Genomic DNA, 22,759 nt, shown 5'->3' with positions numbered 1-22,759 from the left:
TGGAGCTACACATAGCCCTGAAAGTTATTTTTTAATATTTTTTTGTTGTTTTAGGTGGACACAATACCTTTATTTTATTTTTATGTGGTGCTGAGGATTGAACCCACTGGTAGGCAAGTGCTCCACCCTTGAGCCAAAACCCCAGTCCCTCCCTGACAGTTATTATAATTATTACTGGGAAAGGAAAATATTCAGAGTTCACAGAGATTAGGAAATTAAGCACTGGATTAATCATAATTTCTGGAGTCACAAATAAATAGTCCCCATGTTCCACTGGTTCCACTGATTGTACTGAACCTCATTTAGACAATTTGATAAACAGATAATTTGGTGTGAATTTGTTTATAGTGGGTGTGTGTTCCTACCTAGTAGCTGTTTCCCTAATTCCTCAACCAGTAGTTGGAATGGTCCTACTCAGTATTTCACTTGGGGCCTAACTAAGAAGACAAAAATGGTTAGGGTATTAATTGAAGCAGAGTTATTATGTCTCTCTCATAAACAAGGGGCCATCATGGAAATAACCTTTGTAATTTTTGCTTCTTAGTTTTGAAACTGGCTTTGCTGATTTAAAATCCTTAGTTCCCAAAGGCAAAATGCTTCCAATAGAAGACACAAGAATGGCCTCATAAAGTCAGAAGATAAAATCACCACCTGGCTGTATTTGTTTTCTTGCACCTCTGAATCAATAAGGAGAAAAGAAAAAAAAAAGTTGTTCTTCTAGCTGAGGAGATAGATGCCCATAATTCCCTGTAGTGAAAATTATGTGGCTGTTACAAAAGAGGGATGCAGGAGACTATATCTAAATCCATTTATGTCTGTTTATAGTATATTGTTCAATAACAATGACAGTATAAGACTATAGGAACCCAATACTGGCAGAAAAATATGGGTTTAGTCATCTCAGGCATAAAACATAGAGTTCTCATGCCTCTCAAGAACTCTGATCAAACCTCAAGGGCAGGACTGGTCAGCAGGACTCCTTATTCCCAGGGATTGTGATCTGCGATGGATGTGAAGACCAATGGACCCTCTATAGTCTCTTCCGGAGAAGAGGTTAAGATTATTATTATTATTTTGAAAGCAGACACATGAGTGCATTAAATAGGAGAGAATAAGAGGAGTAGGAAAGAAAAATAAATGCAAAAAGAAAAAAACTGAAGGAGAATGTGTCCGTGTAATAATGTGAAATATTTATTCCCCTGTGTTTTAAATGTTTGAGATGGCTTCTGCTCCTCTGGTTGAACTCTGACATACAACATCCATATAAGAAGAGCACCTTAAATATTGAATACTGTCTGAACCTGTATCCCAATGCTGCTTTTCTAGTTTGAATGTAAGCTGGATTCCAGACAGCGTGATATCTATTTCTCCAAAAGGAACATAGTTGAGACATGGGAATAGCAGAGAAGATAAAACCCAGGAAACTTTCCATGGTGCTCTACAAAAGGCCAATGAAGGAGGAAATAATGCCAATTTCACTTTCCTTGTTTTCACATCAGTGGAGACATTGATTTTTGTGCCACGCTAGAACTGTGTTCTCTCCCATATTTTAAATTTTAATCAAGCTGCAATTAATTGGTAGCTCCAAGTGATATTGATCCAAGGCCTCTTCTCAGCGGACTTTTAGAAATTCATGGATGTGAGTGGACCACTTCCTTTGTATCTAAGGAAAAAAATACTTGCATGAAACATAAATGCTTTCTCAATAGTGTATTTGGGTGATGAATTTTAGATTTGAGAATACACATTAATTACAATATAAATGGCATAAATACTTTTTGTTTTTTGACATCTTAATTTCTATGTCAGAATGTGTTTTGCACATCATATGTGCCCCAGATTGCCACCAACACATAGAATCTTGATTCCTCTTGAACTGGTGCATGTTTTGCTGCTGCCATTAACCATGGTCATCGGACTCCAATGTCTTCAGCCCTTCAACGTGAACTCACACCAGTGACTCTCCAAAGAATTGACAGGCCTTCATCCTCAGATTGGGGCTCCATCACTGATCCCTCTTGTTCTGAGACTTCTGGCTTCTTGGACTGGTTTCTGTGGCTGACTAGCAAATCTTCATTGGGGGCCTATCCCAACCTCTAATCATATAAGCCAACCTAATAAATTCCCTATAAAAATTATATATCTATATATGTGTGTGTGTGTGTGTGTGTGTGTGTGCGCGCGCGCGCGTGCGTGTGTGTACATGTATATAAATTCTATTCGTTCTGTTCCTCTACAGAATACTAATACAGCACCTTATACACATTTTTGAGAAAAAAATTTAGGGAACTAAAGAAAAATGGAAAAATGTAGGATTTTATATATGTTTGCCCTTCAGATAAATTCCTTTTTTGCCTCTGAGGAATTGTGTACTCCACAGTGGCGACCACTGCTCTGAAACTGGGTCACAGAAAAGATAATTATAGAATAATCTAGTTGGGCACTTAGAATGTTCTTACTAGTGGCAGCAAAGTGTTCAGGGTGTTACAACTAGAAAATGTCCCATAGGCATGGGAGGTGGGTCTTCTTGAATGAAAGTAGAGAGACATTCTAAGACAAACAGACGTGAGACAAATAGGAAGGAAGATATGTAAGCTGTTCAGTTTGATGGACCATGGCATGAAGGGACAATGTTGCAAGAATCAAAGTAATAGATAAGCAGAGCCAAGAAGTGACTATTCACTGAGACCTGAGAAATTTGAAATCTTACCCTGTTCATGGTGGAAAACATTCAAACATCATAGAAAAGAAGGTGTGTGGTCAAATAGCATTTTTGTTAATCATTTAGAATATGGGTTTATTTCTAACCATGTATAGAAATCTAAATCAGAAACTACTATAGCCAAGGATGATGCCTGCTCAAATTAGGACTGGAGAATCATTTAATAAAAAAAAATGAGTATGAAGTATAATAAAATAGCAGAAAAAAGGAATATTTAAAATTTCTATCTCTGCTTATTACATGGCAGTGCCAAGAAGTAAAATTGCTTTTGAATAAGTTTGATCAGGGAGGAGGATATAGGAAAGAAAGAAATTTTGAACCTTCTGACATTGTGGCTTCTGTTAGAATCCAAGGGGATATTATCAATGAGCTTTGGTGTTTGAAACTATACAAATAAAAAGCTCAGAAGCTGGACATATGTATTTGGTAATTCTTCATATATAAAAATCAGTTGAGGCCATAAATACAGATGCAAATCACTCAAGAAGAGTGTACTGATATTGAAGAGGGACAAGGAAGTAGATAGAACAGGAATGGTCAGAGAGATGAGGGGAATCAAGAAATGTGTCATGTTATGAAAGCCAATTTATCAAAGTTGAAAGCAACATTTTTCTTGATACTGCTTTCAACTTTGATAAATTCTACAGATAGCTAATATTATATGATTGTGGGAATGGTGAGATATGGAGAAAAATATTATTGGTGGTCTTAGAAAAAGAGACTCAGCAGTGAGTTAAGAAGAAAATAAGTCTATATGAATGAACCTCAAGAAATGAATGTGGGAAAATGAAAAGATAAATCAGATGACATATAGGCAGTCTAGTTGATTAAAGAAGATTAAAAAGTATAATAAATAACAGAGCAAATATTTAGGAGAAATAAGAAATAAGCTCAAGCGTAAACTGAATGGTTTCACTGGAGAGAGAGAGAGAGAGAGAGAGAGAGAGAGAGAGAGAGAGAGAGAAAGAGAGAGAGAAAGGAAAGAAGGAAGGGAGGAAAAAGAATGGAAATGTTCCCACATCTTCTGAAATGCAAAGACAAGAGGGACTTTGACTTTTGGACAAGTTTTTATGAGTCTCTCCAGCTCAATGTTTCTTTCCTGTCATGCATCTCAGCATGTGCAGTTATCCATGAGATGCATTTCTGTGTTGATTCCATGAAACATGGGTTTAGATAATGAGGGCATAGGAAACCAGTGCAAAGAAACTTGAAGGTATATGTTCTGTTTTCCAATAGGAATGAAATTATCTTGCCTCTTACTCAGGTACATAAAAATAAAATGCACTTTCTAAACTGTTGAATAAACAGAGTTGGCAATATAACAGATAATTAATGAATCTATTAATGCAAATGAAAATGAGAAATATAAATAAAATACTATATTTATAATATATTTCTTTTCCAAATATTATGAAAGTAATTAAAGTAGAATCACCCTAATGATATATTTCCAACCTACAAAGATATCCTATAGAACTTAAACATTCTGATGTATGCAATATAGATCCCAGTAATTCTTATATTTATCTGGCAATCACATATTTGAAAAATAAGTATACAAAGCATGATAAGTTTTAAGTCTTATCTATTGTTGTTTTTAAATATCATTTGAATAAACTAACCCTTAATTATTTAGCTTATAATTCAATTAATTTAAGTTTACTCTTATGTAACTTGAATGTGATGCATACATGATTTTCTTCAAAATATCAGAAGCAGTATTCCAAGTTCTTGAGATGAAAAATATTTTTGTCAGATTTTTGAGTCTCACTTTCTCATATGAACTGATCATCAATAAATGGAAGCAAACATTGAAAGTTTGTTTTCAAAGGGAAAAACTTTCACACTGAAAGAGACCAGAATGAAAGGTAAAAGAAGCAATTTATTTTAATGCCTTATTAGATAGTAAAAGTAGTCACTTTACTCTTTGATTTCTGAACACTTTGATGTGCCTTATGGAAGAGACAACTTTATATTGCTGGTAACTGGTTAAAAATATATCGTAAGGAGACCTTAAGCAACTTAGTGAGACCCTGCCTCAAAAATAAAACATAAAAACAGCTGGGGATGGGGGATGGATGGAGCTCATTGGTTAACTGCCCCTGGAATCAACCCCTTGTACCAAAAAATGAAAATAAAAGAGAATATGTGAAAATTTAGTTAATGTAATCTTTCTCTACTAGTGTCATGTAAAAATGATCAATAACTATCAATATATTCATCAAGCTGTGTTGGTATTGATCCAATGAATCCCATTTACATCAATTCATTGATCCCCTTTATCTTGTAAATACCCTGGCTGGAATTAATATAAAATGAAATGTATGGATGATATATAACATAATTAGATGGTGATTCTGAAAGAATCATGCACATCAGAGAAACCAATTTCAAATCTACATCAATTATTCTATATAAATAAATCTCTGGCCAACATAAGATATAATAACACTAGAAACCTGTCTAGTCAGCAGGTTTCTTGTATGGTGTCACACACAAGAATAGGACTTCATAGGAATTTTTGCTGCTGTCCAGACTATGTACAGCTTCTGTTCTACACAATTGCTTTATACCCCATCACAGAAAACACCACATTTCATTGCAGAGGGGAAGTGAAGAACTGACATCCATAAGCTGACCACTTGATTTCCTGCCAAATTTACTGTAAAGAACATCTTTGGTAATAAATAGCTTCAGTTGAGCATGTAAATGAACACATATATTGTTACTCACTGGTGCTATATTAACCTTTCTTGATATAGTTCTACCCATCCTTCATCTTGCTTCTCTTGGCATCTTTAAGTCTACTAGACATTGACAAACAAGAAGGAATAGTGAGATGAACCGGATCTTGGATATCAACCATCACTACTCTTTCTAGGTTAAGATAATCATCTACAGTCATTTATAAATATGTTTTGGTCAAATCAAGTAAAAAGAACATGCTTCACAGGATAGCAGATAACAGCACTATAAGCTTCTTTTGGAAAATTATGTGCTCCAATGTTGATATATTACTTTATTGACTTAATTTGTTGTTGTTTTCTGTCTACCCTGGAAACATCCTTTGCCTTGTTTTGGAATCGTGGGGGTAACAGCTGTAGTCCCCATATCCTAGAATATCTAATAACATGGTTTTTTATTGAATTTGAACAATAGAAGACATTAATAGAAAATCAGAAAGCAATGGAAAATAGGACTCTGGGATTATATAATATTCTTTCCTTCTATTTACTGACACACCTGCCAGTGCTGCATTCTCTCACAGTTGCATTTCAGATTTAATACTATCTTTTCCATAATGCCACCTCTCCAATGGGCTGTTTTAACTACAATCCTTCCTTTGACACCTCAGATCTACCGCTCCTAAAGGCTCCTTGCAATTATGTCTCACTGTTCCTTGTTGATGTACTTGTTCCTGACCACACCTTTTAAAATATTTACCATACCATCCAGGTGTGGTGATGCATGCCTTTAATCCCAGCCATTCTGAAAGATAAGGCAGGAGGATCATGAGTTCAAACCCAGCCTCAGCAATATAGTGAAGGACTAAGCAACTTAGCAAGACCCTGTCTGAAAAGAAAAAGTAAAATACATACTGGGGATTTGGCTCAGTATCCCTGGGTTCAATCTCTGGTACCCCCCACTAAAAATATATATATTTACACACACACACACACACACACACACACACACATAAAACTAAATTACATATAACTAAATTTTATATGTAAAATTTAGTTATATTTACATATATATATAACTAAATTATATTTGCTACCTTATTATATTTGCTGAGGTAATTCTTTCAGATATACATTCTGTTTTATGCTGATACCCTAACTGTCAACATTTATTACTTCTAGTTTATAGTAGGAGGTCATCTCAAAACATGTGTATTGCACTGTAATATCTAATTGAAAGACTTAGTTGAAAAACTATTTGATACTCCAAATATTTGCATTATGTTTCAAACATTCCTTTAATCCTATATTATAATATTTTTATCATTTGGTGGCTATGATATTAACAAAAGAAATAAATAATTACTATATAATATGGTCAAATGCATATCACTTATCATTTTTAATTATTATGTGGTATTTTCCCCTCAGTTATAAGAACAGTTTTCCTTATATGGAAGTAGTGCACATATGGCAATGCTAATAAATGAGCAATTGCAGTATACTAAACCAATAGGAATACATTTACTTGCTCCCAAACATGTGTTCTGTTTTATGTGTAAGATTCTGATAAATCATTTCTGAGGAGATATCATTTACATAATTATAGTACTACATAATTCACTAGGAAATCTTTGTTTAGCATGCAGTTTTGGAAACGAGGCTTTAGAATATTACTATAAATTTGGCAGTACTCCTGGCCAAATTTTAAGTAACATAATAGAGAAGCAGAATTATGATATAAAATAGTAACAATGGCCCTAGAAATATTGAAGAATCTAGTACTCATACTAAAATGAAGAATGGGAATGAGAAATAAGAGAAAAAAGAATAAAATGCATTGTTAATATTTTAAAAAGAACTGACAAGGCACCTACATTCCTTGACTCATTAATTCATTACAACAGATTTAGGCATTAAAATTATGCTTAGACTATGAAGATACTGAGGGACAGAGAACAATGGGAAGATGAAAAAACTTTAGTATTAAGGGGATAGGTTACTTGGTCATGTAGATTTATTAACAGCCTACAAATATTAAAGCCATAATTTATCATTTATTACAGATCACAGCTGTAATTAACCTTGTCACTTTTATTGGTTTCAAATTCAGTTATTCTATGGTATATCTCATTTGTATTCTTAAGCTACTTTTTGCTGATTTCCCAAATGGATTGCAATATGACACACCCTCCATTGACCCTAATAAATTTTTGCTGTTCATTCACCCTACTTACATTATTATTTACTTGCTCAGCTAATGTAAATGGCATAATTCATAATTTGTAATTATAATCACTCCCAAGCTTATGTCTTCAATTTTTCTTAAAACATGTTTCTTTCTAAAGTTAATCCTTCCTTTCTCCTCTGTTTACTCATCTGACAATAATAATAATAAACAAATAATCATTGAACTAAAATAAAAATGATTACTTTTTAACATTGCCTGAGTTTATAACTCTACCTATAAAGTCAGTGTGCCTGTAGGAAATATACCAACAGCTGGATAATTTCACATCAAGTTCATGACCTCCGAACTTAACTGGCTCATGGTTCTAGCTGCTAGTCTATGTTTCTCATTAATATTCTCACTCTCTTCTAATCTCGTTTCTGAATCTTCCTCAATCTTCCTATATGCTTCCATCAAAGTCATATCTTCTTTCATTGGGAATATAAAGTGATTTTTACCATCTTACAAAAGTTTCTTTTAAACACATACACATTTTAAAAGTTTCCTTTAAACACATTAATATTTTGCATGTAAACATTAATATTTTGCATGTAAAAATGTGCTTCTTTTCAGAAACAATTTCAGAAGCAAATTATATTATGCTTTTTCAGTGCATCTAAATATGTCTTACCTGCCCAAACAGAACTCCTAAAATAGCTTAATACTCCAATATACATCATTTATGTTTTAAAATTGGTTTTTACCAATACATAAAAATTACACATTTTTATGAGGTACCATGTGATGTTTCAATACTTGAATACATTATGCAATGTTTAAATCCAGGCAAACATATCTGCTTCCACAAAAAGTAATCATTTCTTTATGGTTAAAACATTCAAAATACTTTCTTTTTTGGAAATATGCAGTACTTTATCATTAATGATGATCACCCTACTGTGAAGTAGCACACCAGAAATTTTTAATAACCCCTTGAATTGTAATTGCATGCAGTAGAATATACCCTTTTTCATTGCACAACTTGATATATTTAGACAACTTATATGCTTTTGTAATCCTTATCACACTGAAGGAATAGAGTATTTTTATTACCCATGGGTTTTCCCACACTCTTTGCTACTCAGTCCCCCTCAATTTTGGCCCTAGATATCACTGGTGTGTGCTTTGTCACTATAAATGAATTTTGCATGCTCTTGAATCCTCTCCACCAAAAATAAAATTGGAAACATTCAGTTTGTAGTCTTCTTATGTATGGATTTTTTTAGATTTTTTTTAAACTCCATTTGTGTCTATATGTGTATCAGTGGTTGATGTCATTTTAGTATGTACTTACTATGTTACATTATATCAATATTCCACATTTTTTATGCATTTATATGTTGGTGGGCATATGAAATTGAATCTACTTCTTGGCTGTTATAAATATGGTTTCTACAGGCCTTCTTGTACTTACAGCTCTCTATGGTTATATTTTTTGTTTCTTAGGAAGTTACCAAGCAGAGGAAATCTGGGGTTCCATAGTAAGTATATTTGAGACTCTGCAAGAAAATGTAAAACTATTTTCAAAGGTGTATATAATCATTACAGACCTCATTGAATGATTCTCAGGTACACTTTGTAGATCTCATTGAAGTAAGTGTTCTTAAACATGTTTTGTTACATTGAACTTAAGTATTTCATTGTTCAAGTAATTATCAATGATTATTTTAAATTCATATATAAGGATTCTAGCTGCTTTGATAACACATTAAAATTTCTTGTCACCAGTTTTTAAAATTTTAACCAATTAATTATTCTAATTGCGTTGTAATTTCAATTTGCATTTTCTGACAGAATATGAATGTTGGTGAGTTCTTCATATATTTAGTAGTCAAACATTTGTATTTTTAAAGTTTCTGTCCAAAGTTTTATTCATCTTTTAAGGATGAGTATCTTTATAAGAATTTCCATATAGATAAATACAAGGCCTTTTAAAAATATGGATACTTTTGGTCCATATTTTGTTCTACCTTTTTCCTAAAAGTTATTTTCTGAAAAATAAACATTTAAAATTCTAATGAAATCTAATTTACCTATTATTTCTTTTGTTTCTCATGATCCATTTTTATTCTAAGAAATCTTCACCTACCCCAAATTTTCAAACACGTTTTCCCTGTAACGTTTTCTTCTAAAATGCTTGTGAGTTTAGCTTTTTTGGTTATTTTAAGCCTGTGATTGAGCTAACATTATTTTTAGGTAGGATGTGAGGTGAGGATCAAAGTTCACTTTTTTTCATGAATATCCATTTTACCAATTATTTACTGTAAAGCACTCTTTCTTCATATTGTGTCCTGATGCTGTTTTCAGTTTGATTAAAAATATATGCCTGACTCTATTTCTGTACTATTGTCTTCCATTGATCTACATCTCTAATCTAACACAGCTACCACCTTCACTTGATTAATATATCATTACAATATGTTTTCAAATCCATTAATTAAAGGTAGTTTTAAATAGTTTTAAGTGCTTTGCATGAGTCATCATATTAATTTTCATAAAACTGCCTGCTAGAAACTTTTAATCCATCTGTTGATTTTGGCACAATTAAAATTTTAACAATGCAGAGGTTTTATTCCATAATTTCAATATATTTGTCCCCTTATTTATACCTCATTAAATGATTCTCAGGTACACTTTATAGATCTCATTAAAGTAAGTGTTCTTGAACTTGTTTTGTTACATTGAACTTAAGTATTTCATTGGTCAAGGAAATATCAATCTGACCTCTGAATAAGTAAATTGTTTAATATGATCTGTGAATAAGTAAATATTTTTTTTTCATTTTTTTATTCCTTTTGCCTTATTTTCTCTGGCTATACTTTCTAGATAATAAGAACAGCAGTAAGAGCAGATAATCTTGCTTTTTTATGAATGTTATAAATGATATACTCAGACTGTCAGCATTAAGAATAATGATGCGAATAGATTATTTTTTTCATAAATTTGTTTGTCAGATGGAGGATGATTTCTTCCATTTTTAATTTCTTCAGGGTTTTGGTGTGTGTGTGTGTGTGTGTGTGTGTGTGTGTGTGTGTGTGTGTGTTTATGTGCACATGTGTGTGTGTCTGAACATGACCATGTGATGGATTTCTTCACATGCTTTTTCTTCATCTATTTAGATCATTGTGGTTTAGATATGATTTGTCCCCCTAAGTCCATGTGTGAGATAATAAAATAAAGTTCAGAGATGAAAGAATTGGGTTGTGAGATTCTTAATTAGGGTGTTAATCCATCTAAGTGGATTAAGTGGGTTGTAATTGTAAGCAGGTGGTGTAGCTACAGCTGATGAGTTGTTGGGGGCATGCATTTGGGTTTTATATTTTGTTCCTTGTGATCTGAGCTTAGACTCTCACTTTCTCTGCTTCCTTGTTGCCATATCCTGAGTTGCTTTCCTCTGCCCTTTGCCCTTGATATTCTGCCTCAATTGGGCCCAAAGTTATGGAGTCCACCATCTGTGGACTGAAACCCCTGAACCATGAGCCCTAAATAAACTCTCCCTCTGCTGAAATTATTATTGTTATGTTTATTGTTTTTTTGTTTGTTTTTGCCACAGTGGTAGAAAAGCTGACTGAAACAATTATGAGATCTATTTTAATTGTTCTGAATAATTGGTGACAACTTTGGCTTGAATGTTAAATCAGACTTGCATAACTTCAAACATCGAACATCCTGCAATATTTTTTTTTTTGAGACAGATTCTTGCTGAGATGCTTAGACCCTCCCCCAGTTGCTGAGGCTGGCCTTTTTTGATTCTCCTGCCTCAGCACTTGAGTCACTGGGATTATAGGCACATGCCACTGTGCCCACCTGACACTATTCCTGCATATTTTTGCCAAGTCCACTTGATTGTGATGTTTTAGCATTCTAATGCTTTGATCTATTTAATTGGCTATTAATTTGTTAAGATTTGTGTTCATATTAATGGAGGATATTGTTGTTCTTCCAAGCCCAGCCAAAAGTTAATTGTTAAATAGTTCTAGGACAACACAGATTTTATGGCTAATTTTTATAAATAAAATTTACACATTCATATAAAAGTAATAAAAAATTATACAAAATATATGTACATATATGTAATTTTAACTCTTTATTTTAACCTATGTGTGTCCTTATATTTAAACTTGTTTCTTTTTGAGAACTATAATTACACAATATTTTTTCACTCAGTTTTGTAATTTTGGCTTTTTACTTATAATTTAGAACATTTAAATTAATGTTGTGTTTAAGTAATCAACTTACTATCATTTTTAGCTAGTCTATCTATCCCTTGATTATGTTTTCTTGAGAAAGTAAGGATTAATTTTATATCTAACTCTTGAAGGTTCTAACTCTTTCTGATTTCTTAGTAAATCATTCATGTTTTTCATGTAGCCAAATACACTATCATAAAAATATTGGCAGATTATTCTTTTGAAAAATTTAAAAGGACCCTTACTTCTGTGTCTGCTTCTTTTTGTTAAGGTATAATTTATACATAAAATGATAAACATATCTACTGTATATATCCTGGTAAGATTGATTCAGTATTCAAATATCTTTTAATATTTTCAATATTGTATGTTTATATATTTCTCATTTTTAAAAATTGTTCTACTGCTTTTCCCCCTGAAGTCTGTTCTCTGGTGCATTTGACAAGATATTTTATTTTTTCTATCAGTGTTTTCTAAATTTAGTTATTTGAGTATGTTATTGAAGGTCAATTCATGAAATGCATAGCCTTGAACACATATTATTCAAAATAATATCCAAAGTGCAAAATCCTTGAAAATCTTCCAACTTGAAGCATATGAATTTAGAAATCAAAATATTCTCTAGAAATTCACTAGCACTTATTTCACCTGCAAGAACTACTTTCAAAGAATGTTTCAGGCAGAAAACATATGAAATCCTAAATGAATAAATAGAGCAACAGTGTGAATTCTTTGTCAATAACTTCCATTCTCATTTCCATAAGATGAAGATGATGCTTTTTAAAATATTCTACTGTGACAAGGACAGACTTATAATACTCATTGTAATAGTGGTAGCAGTTGTGAGTGGCACTTGTATATTACATACAATGACCTAAATACCTTTTAAGCTTTTACAATATAATGTTAGATTATCATAAATATTATTTTCTTTCATTTTTACAATCTAAATGTTTCATTACTTTGACAATTCTGTTAAATAGCTTACTTGTAAAACTGTTGATTATTAGCAATATTTAACCAAATTTAAAGCTGTTGTAAAACATGCCTCAAACTTATTTCAGAGTACTATTAATTTACTTAAATATTCCAAAGAAAGATAAAATTAGAGTAAGAACATATATCCCCTTTTTATCAGTAAGTTATCTTTGCCATGATGCTTAATAAGAACTTTAGAGATTTTTTTTGCAAAATTATATTTCTGTCAACAATTGTCATTCAGTCCACAATTCCATGTCAGTCTTGAGTAATATAGTCCTCGACAATTTTCTGACAAAATTCTGTCAGTCTGCCAAGCTGATTTCTACTGCTTCCCTTCAACCTTATTAATTATTTATCATTTTCACCAGACCAAAGATATTCTTTTTTGTTTCAGTCAACTTTAGCCCTGAGGTGCCCAAGTATAATAAGGCTATACTTTTTCTCTGAGCTCATCCATTTATTTTCTTCCATGTGTTTGAGACAAAATATCTCTCTGTTTTACTTGATGGAGCTAAGGTTCATTCTAATTATTAAGATTTTCAAAGAGAATTTTAGCCCTTGACATCATACAATATGTATGTTGTAGCATTCTGCATATAAAACAAATTTGTCTGTTTTAAATGGATACAGAGAAGTAGGTTAGCTATAATTTCAACATAACTTTCATGTATGCAATTTTAAAGATCAGATAACAACTTAAATGTAAACTGTTACAGAAAGATGTGATATACCCAGCTGCTGACTCACATTTTTTCATTGTATGTATGTATGTATGTGTGTGTGTGTGTGTGTATACATGTATATATACATATATATATATATGTGTGTGTGTGTGTGTGTGTGTGTGTGTGTGTGTGAGTGTGTATTTGCATATTCAATTATGATAGTGCTTTTTTGTTGTTGCCATTACCATTATGACTTTGGTCTCTGGTTTGTTAACTTATTGCTCTTCTACATGAGATGATCAAACCAAGATAGGAAATATTCAGTGAATGTTAATGGCATTATAGAAGTTTTCCTTTTCTTTGCTATATATGTAGCTTTAGCAATCTTCCTAAGAGTTATATATACATATTTGGGATTATACCACAAAGATACAATTTCTGTTCTTAATCTTCCTATTTCTGAGTTGGTATTGTCATAAGGATTTAATGGCTCTAAATTTTCCAAGTAGGAGAAAGAACTCATTTATACAGACTTTCTCATACTGTAGATATCTAATTGCTTTATAAGAGGCTCCAGCAGCTTAATGATCTTGAAGGCAAACTTGAAACCTATTAAATTTTAGCAATCCATTAGTCTTTTTCTTGAGAGAGAAGTTAGTTTAATGGATAGAAAGAATATATTTTCCAAAATGTATTTTCAAAATTTGCTGTGTTCTGTCATTGATGGTGCAAAAAAAAAATTGATTCTTGCAGTCTCAGCAGCATCCTTCTCTGTCCCCAACATTTAGAAAAACAGACATGTATGTGCATGTACAGGCACACATATACACACATACCAAGTTCTGTAAACATCTGAATCCCAGAAATATATGTTTTGTGTTTTCAACAAATAATTAATGTCAATGTCACTACTTTCTCCCTGGTTATTTATTCCCAATAATCTCAATAGCAGATTATTGGGAATAAATAACCAATTAAAAACAGAAGGAAGATAAGGAGAAAGAGACAGAAGAAGAGGAGGGAGAGAAGGAGAAGGAAAAGAAGAGAAGTACCTTGTGTGTGTGTGTGTGTGTGTGTGTGTGTGTGTGTGTGTGGTGCTGGGGATAGAATCCAGGGCTTAGTGCATATGAGGCAAGTGCTATACCAACTGAGCTATATCCCCAGTTCTAGAAGTACCATTATTGATGCAATCTTATTAAGAATGATAGATGTGCTTGGTAGTTTTTACATTTACTTCTGTTTTTTCAATACTCATTCCGTTCCCTCCTAAACATTATAAAATAAAGGGTTCTCTGGCGATTCCCAAGTTTGACATATCCCATGTTCAAATTAATTTTTCTGAACAAAATAAATATTAATTCTGAATGTCAATTTTGATTGTCTTTGTTTAATATCTACATTTGAAAACCACTTTTTTAATGCAAGAGAAATTCTTGAGCTGAAACTTATCTACATATTGTCACTAACAGCATTGGTGGGACTAAATGCAATAATATTTACATGAAGAAGAAACAGGTTTCATCCCAAAGTATTAAATAAAATGAGACACCCTAATCATTTGTGGAGAAGTCAATTATACACAGTTGGAAATCTGTATAAGAGAGTACTAGATTTATCTGCATGCTAGAGACAACAGTGATAATAGCTTTATAGAACCATTTAAAAATTCTGTCTGCATTTACCACTTGGGGAAAAAACAAACTTATATATGTTAAAAATTTAGAAAGGAATATATATGAATAATAACTACATATTAAAATATTTATATCAAAGAAAGAGGTCATAGATCGATATATAAATTTTTCAAAAGTTTATTAAATAATTGTATCTTAGATAAAAGAGATTATAAAAAGATATAAAATTTTCAAAAGTTTAGTTACCATTTATTGTAAATAATATATTTAAAATATAAATTAAAGAAGTCAATTGGAACATTTACTATGGTATATGAGTCTTGGGCTTCTAGGTCACCAGTTCAGATTTGAGTGATGTTCTTAACAACAAAAAAATTTTGAATCTCAGTGATTGTTTGTGGCCTTGGGGAAATAATTGGTATCTTTAGCCTAGACTTAAAACTCTACTCTGAAATTGGAATCAAATGTGAGCTGACAAATATATCTTCTGTTTCGTCTTAACCTGTTTTGTTGCCACACAAGAAGAGGATGTGTACTGTATAAGACTGAGATCAAATATTCCCATATAATTCCAACATAGGTAAAGACTTTAAAAGGCTCTATTTTTCTTCTTGTTTTGTTCCTGTTTTTTTTTAATCACTTTATTCCAAAGGACATTCCATAGCTGGCAGTTGTCAATAATACATCATTAGTTGGTTCATGCTACTTGCAACTTTGTGAGCACTAAAATATCAGTCTTTTTCTTGAAATTTCCAGAGCAATTATTACTATTCCCATTATGCAGGTGAGGATAGGCTTGGAGAGTTTTTATAAATATCTTGGTGTGACCTAGCTAGTCTAGGAATACTTCGTTACAGGTCAACAATAGGAAAAGGAGCTTGGCCCAGAATGTTCAAAAATATACTACTTTATTTTACTTAACTTTTCCCCCTAATTTCTTTTTTATTCAATATGTACAAAGTAAACATTTCCAAACTTTATGAGTTAGAATTGACTGAAGCAGGGGACATGTTCTCCTCATACATATAATTTTAAACGTAATGGATCTCTACTAGTATAAAAAATCATTACTATATTTATTTCTTGATATTAGTGTGATTAAAAGAATCTTACTGTATATAAAAATTAAAGATAGGAGAACAGAATAAAAGGAGAATTAGTTGAGCATGATGCCTTGCCTGAAAGACACGAGGCCGTTGATACTTGACAATGATCACCTGTAATATGAAAATTACTATTAAGCTAAGACAGGCCTCAAAATAATAGCTATAATTTTCCTCAGTGCATTCAGTTGCTGATGAATTTGCTCAACACTAACCAAACCATAATGTTAATTTAGCCTTTTTCAATATGTATAACTGTCATGCATATTGAAATGTATTCTCATGCTGACAAATTCCACCTGGCCACTACCTAAAATAAAATAAGTATAGAGAATTAAGGTACTAGTCTCATTTATGGGGTACTGCTCAGCTATTTAGAACAATATTTCTTTTAACACTCATAGGAGCTTCTTGTTTTGTCTATTGCACAAATTAACTTTTATTAGCAATGAATGTACTCTGAAATGTAGGTATAAGATGTTAAGCATTTTAAAAAAGTTATTTTCACCATTCAGATAAAATAATATTTAAGGATATCATAGAATAATTATATAGAGCAGCCAGTGGCTGATGTATTGAAAAGTATACTGACACACATCAACATGACATATCAAGAGAAGTATGCATTGTCTATTCTAACAACTTTATGAATTGTACACCCATTTTTAATCCATAGTTTTCTCCTGAATCTAGTGGTTTTAATTTGTTCCACAATCATAACATATTTTGCACCAAAGAAAGTTAGGATTGTATTGTTTTCCATAGGTTTTATATTTGATTGTATACACACACTCACATACAGACATGCCACAATTTTTGGAATTGCTAATATTACATCTTATAGGTGTGTATTCATGGTAACCTAGGATTGATTCTTTGGGGATAAAATTGACTATTTATCTAAAGTCTAATGCTTTAAATTGTTATGATGGTAAATGTGTTAAAATCACATTACATGGGCCAAATAAAGCAGCCCCAAAGTGAAAAAGGTAAGATTTTATCCTAGAAGCCTCCTTTGTCAAAATTTTCAATATTTTTTCATAGAATGCACACTGTTGATCTCAGGTCATATAAATACAAATCACACACTTCCATTGTTTTATGTTGCTTTTCATCACAACATATATGTCACTTTAAAAATATCCCTTCTTCTTGCAAAAATAAAAAGACTGGGAGATCTTTTAGGTGACAGGAAAATATTTTGGTACACTAGTTTCTGTCTTAAATTTAGTAATATGCTTACCAATTTACAGTGTACCTTATTCAAAGCATAATTGTTATTTGTACTTATCAAGCAGGAATCCATTGTATGTGAGTGTTTGTTATATGAATTAAAGTCCTATCTTTCATGTATAAATAAAATGAACATTTTTTAAATAGGTAATCCTTACTATAATTTGACAAGCTATGATCATTATAGTGAAGTTAATTTCAATGAGAATTTCTAAGTCACAAAATTTAGTGTGAATATTGGGATATAATTTTATCATAAATTTAATACAAAATGCATATAAATTGCATACATTTTACTTCATGAAATGTGTTTATTAAAATGGTTTATCCATATTATATACATAATATTTACAAATATGTGACAGTTGTGCTAAAATATAAATGCATTTCTTCATGCTTAAAGTAGTGCATATAATTGTGGGATATATAATGATTGAGAGAACCAAACCAAAAAAGGGATAAAAATTATGCTTCATACATGATAAGTTATTCTTCATATTGTCATAGGCATTACTATATCAAGCTCAATGCTACATATTGTAATATTCAATATAGTTGCATCACATTATCTGTCCTATAATTCTACTACCTGAAACATAAAGATTTGCAAGACAGATTCTATTGTTTTATGCATCTATTGGCTTTAAATCATTGGGGACTTGATTGCTGAATGTTTAGTAATTAGTTCCCGAGACTCATCTTTTTCCCTTGGAACATTAGGTTTAAGTTTCCCCTGAGACATTTCTGTTTGCTTTTTTCTAGTTCTTTGACTTTGAACGTCTAAGTCATCTTCACACAAAAGTAGTACAACTTCATAGTACTTGTTTCAATGTGGACTTTTTTATGTTATTCTTTAGGCTAGGGCCTATGCTTTATAGCTTTCTCTTAAGGCTCATTACCATTAAGGCACATGCTCAAGGTCACCAAAAATTACTCAGAACTTCACGTTGAAGGATAAATTTGGTGTGATACCACCCATGTCCTGACATGGAAATGGAGTTCCCCTCTGGTGGAATGGGCTGGCTGAGAAATAAAAGCTAGGAGAAATAAAACAGGGAAATAACCACAGAATACAGAGAGTAGTTTCAAAGTGTGGGCAGGATGGGCAAACTGACTAGACAGGTCCAGCTTCTAATGCAAAAAGGAGCCCGCATCTGATTTACTTATATCAGAAGACATCAAAGAAAGTCTATGGAAAGTTCTTCACCAAACCAGGTTAGAGGTGGGGGCCGGTAGGCTGCTCAGTTCCTCATGGGTTATGCCCACCTCTGGTACTACTGTGAGAGACCTTACTAGCAAAGCAGAGGGGAAGGTCACGTGCACTAGGTGGTCTGACTCTTCAGGAGAGCCAAGGGAATTTCCCAATTCTAGACCTATTCCCTCCATAGCCACAATGCCAAGGAGAGGTCCTCATGCATTTCACAGATGGGTTCCCGCAGTGTGAGATATTATTACCTCTCTAGATTTTTAATTTTCCTCTTTAATAGTCACCTCTGACATATCTATTCATGTAATAATACACTTAAATTAGAGGAGTTCTTGAGAATATCTACTCTTAACATACTCCCAGGGATAAAATTCTTAGAAACATCTTTCTTAATTTTTCAGTACAAGTGACCATATTTCACTTATTTCTTCCTAACAGTATTAAATTGTCAAAAAATGTGATACATAAGAACTTTAGACAAAACAGCTAGTACTGTTTGAGATGAATTACATTGAGTGTTATACTGTGAGCACTTAAATAATGGTGAAATTCTGGGACTTCTATTAGAGTATAAGAGGATGTTAGAAATGAAGAGGGATGGAGAGCATCCACCGCAAATCAGGGACCAGGTAGGTTCCACTGGTGGAAATCATGAACTGTGATTTACAAATGAAATTTTTTAGAAAGGAAACCATGGAAAACCAATCACAATCAATGATGATGATGATGGTTGTTTTACTGAGAAATGGGAGGAAACAGAAACTCAAAATCAGAACTCAGTTCTTGGTCTCTATTGGCTTTATCTTCAAAGATACTATTATATGGGTTTTACTGTATCCTGGTTTCACTTTTGATTTCTGAAGACCCGACAACATATCTATATATGAAATAAGATGGACAGTTACTACTCAAAATAAATGTCCAAGCTGTTATTTTAAAATACAGGAGGAAAGCTAATTCAAAGGTGATATATAAGCCTTGCAAATGTATCACTCACATCCAGCTACAGGGAGTTGCCGGAACTGACATACTTATCTGTAGCATTAAAGCCATGCCTCCCTCTCAATAATTGAATGTATGTGTGTATATATGTACGTATGTATGTATTCATGTGTGTGTGTATATATGTAACATGGGTGTGTTTGGACACATTCAGATTCCAGGAAAAGATTTTCCAATAGCATAAACTTTGACTTGAAAAGAGCTCATGGGCCTGATCTAACCTTTCTTGAGATTACAATGCAGTATGAAAATTCTCTTACTCAACCTTTCTTCTTTTCCTTTTCATTTTCATAATTGTCAGACATGCACCTGGTTTCTTCATTATTCTCTTTTCCCTTTCAGTTAATCTTTCACCATCTTATTTTATATTTGTATCTGCTTCTTGGTAGAACTGAATTAAACCATCTGATACTGAGATTAATCAAAGATTAATCACAGGGACTAAGGTCAAGCTAACTCATTACCTGGTAAATAAAGGGGGCACCATGCTTTGACAAGTGAGGCACATATTCTAGCACAAGTGCCAGTCCAGATTTTCCTAGTGGGTGACACTGGAAATGACCTTATTAAGGAGAATACTTGGAAATATAGAGTGTCTAAATGTTTATTGAAATTTTATATTCATAGTCTGTGGAGAGATAATTAGAATCTGAGACCATTAAAAACAAACAAACAAAAACAAACAAAAAAATACCTTACAAATATGGCCTCTATAGTGAATAACTCACCTGAGAAGCAGATTGAAAAGCTTATGGAATGAGAGACTTTAAGGAACATTTTCTTTCCTTTCCTAGTCACATCTGTAGTGAAAGGTCAGCACCATTATCAGAAGACATGAACTCTAAAATATTGGATAGGATGTTTGGATCAATGTTCTTGAAATCCTTGGTTGTGAAGGTCCCCTCAAACCTTCAAAGTGCTTAATAAAAGTTAACTCTAAAGTTGCAATTAGGTGCTCTTATAAAGTTATCACTAAAGAAAGAGAAGAGATATGAAACAGTTTTGAGGACTTATTTAAAATATGTTCTTATAGAAAGAAAATAATCTACTATATAGAATGCTTCTGTCAAAAGAAAAGTATGAACAGAAAATAAGAAGAATTAAAGGCAAATAATAGTTTGATCAAATAAATTGAATATTTAAAAATAATAATTATAAATTACAAAGATACAGCAATTATTTACATAAATAAGTAAATGATTTTATAATTATAATATATTTTAAAATAATAAAGGAAACAACTTAAAATTAGCCAATAGAAATGTGAAATGTAGCATGTATTTAAGGAGTATTAAAAATATTTTTGTTAGGGAGGTGGACAGAAGTAGTGGATAACATCATGCTTTGGTAGGCAACTTTGCAATTAAACATGTTATTATATTTCTAAAGAATTACATAAAAATGAGACTCCAAGTTTTAGAATATTAAAGAAAAGATGAAAAAGATACAGAGACAACAAATCTATGTACTACAGAAAGTAGAAAAAATCAGAGGAAAATATTTAAAAACCTCAATGTAAGATGTTTTATGAATATAAATAATTAGAACAAATATCAATTATTGATTGTATTAAGTATACCCAAGTTAAAATGGAAGAAATCTAATAATCTACATATATTACTAATAACCTAATATTATTAGTTAAATAAAATTTTAATACCAACCTAGCAATATTATACAGGTACTAATAAAATATGAAGAAAGAACATGCCAATTCAATATTACTACATAGGGTAATAGGCAAGACTATGCAGATATACTGAATAAAATATAAGAAATATAGAAAAAAAAGGTGAGATTTGCAGAATCAGTACTACTTATTTATCTAATTTTTCATTTTCTTTCAAAAATTTTTCAAGTAATTGTTAAATGCAACTGAAGATATCATAACTAAATAAATCAATTTTTATAGTTTTCCTTTGCTCTCTAGGTATTTTATAGTTAGTATGTATCATTTTTATCAGAAGGAAATATGGTATTTTAAAATAATAAAATACAAGAAAGATGTTAGAAATAAATATATGTATGAAAAATACCTCTTTAAAAAGTAGAGATTATTTAATTAGATATCCAAAGTTTTGCTATATGCACCTTACATATTAAACACAACTTCATATGAAGTCAGTGTGTGTTACATACCAGATATCAAAATGTATTAAACACAACTTCATATGAAGTCAGTTTGTGTTACATACCAGATATCAAAAGGAATCCAAGCTTTGTCCAATTGTGGTTGGATTCTCAACAACTACAACGTCTAATTTCTCATCTATAAAGCAGTGATACTTACCTTAAAGACCATTTGTATGGGTCAGTTATAATGTATTTAAAGCACAGAATCGAGGGCACATAAGGACCTTTAATGAGTAATTGTAATAAGAATGTTGTGTTTATTCAAAAATGTTAACACAACTCAGAATTACAGCAATAATTCTTTTAACCAGTCTTCATTTTCTGATTATGTGGCTTAATGAAAGCTTAATTTAATTTGGATGGATATTAAAAAATCTAATTTTGTTGAGAGAAAATGATTACTTTAGATAGAAAAGTTAACCCAGACGGTTGGGTACTTTATCACACAGAAAATCATTTATGGTATTGCTAAATCAAAACCAAATCCTTCTATTTACATTGCTAATCACTTATGGGTATAGAAGAGTTCAAGTTTGGTTCTTGGCAATGCTTTGCCAGAGAAATAATTAATGGAAATAAAACTATTTCATTTGCTTAAAGACAATGGATATCACAACTTAAGAAATATTTTTAAATGTTTACAATAATAAATGTTGTATTTTTTTCCTATTTTCTTTATGGATTAAGATTTTATTTACATATCCCAAATAATTTCTTTCTACTCAACAGTCCTTTGGTTATCCTGAGATTCTATTTCTTCTTCTCAGTGGATTTTAGGCTTAACTTTTTTTTTTCCTCTTAAAAGCTTTAACACGAACTTAGGTGATATGGTATGGGGGAGCTTCAATTTTTCAGAAAATATATCATTAAAAATGTTTTGTAGCTTCATTTTATCACAGGGGCACAATAAATAATATCCATGTCTATGTAGAAAAAAAAATGAAAAATTAGATAAATAAGTAGTACTGATTCTGC

The sequence above is a fragment of the Callospermophilus lateralis genome, unplaced genomic scaffold, assembly GCF_048772815.1.
Source record: "Callospermophilus lateralis isolate mCalLat2 unplaced genomic scaffold, mCalLat2.hap1 Scaffold_43, whole genome shotgun sequence".
NCBI classification, from domain to species: domain Eukaryota; kingdom Metazoa; phylum Chordata; class Mammalia; order Rodentia; family Sciuridae; genus Callospermophilus; species Callospermophilus lateralis.
Note: the sequence above shows the minus strand (reverse complement) of the source record.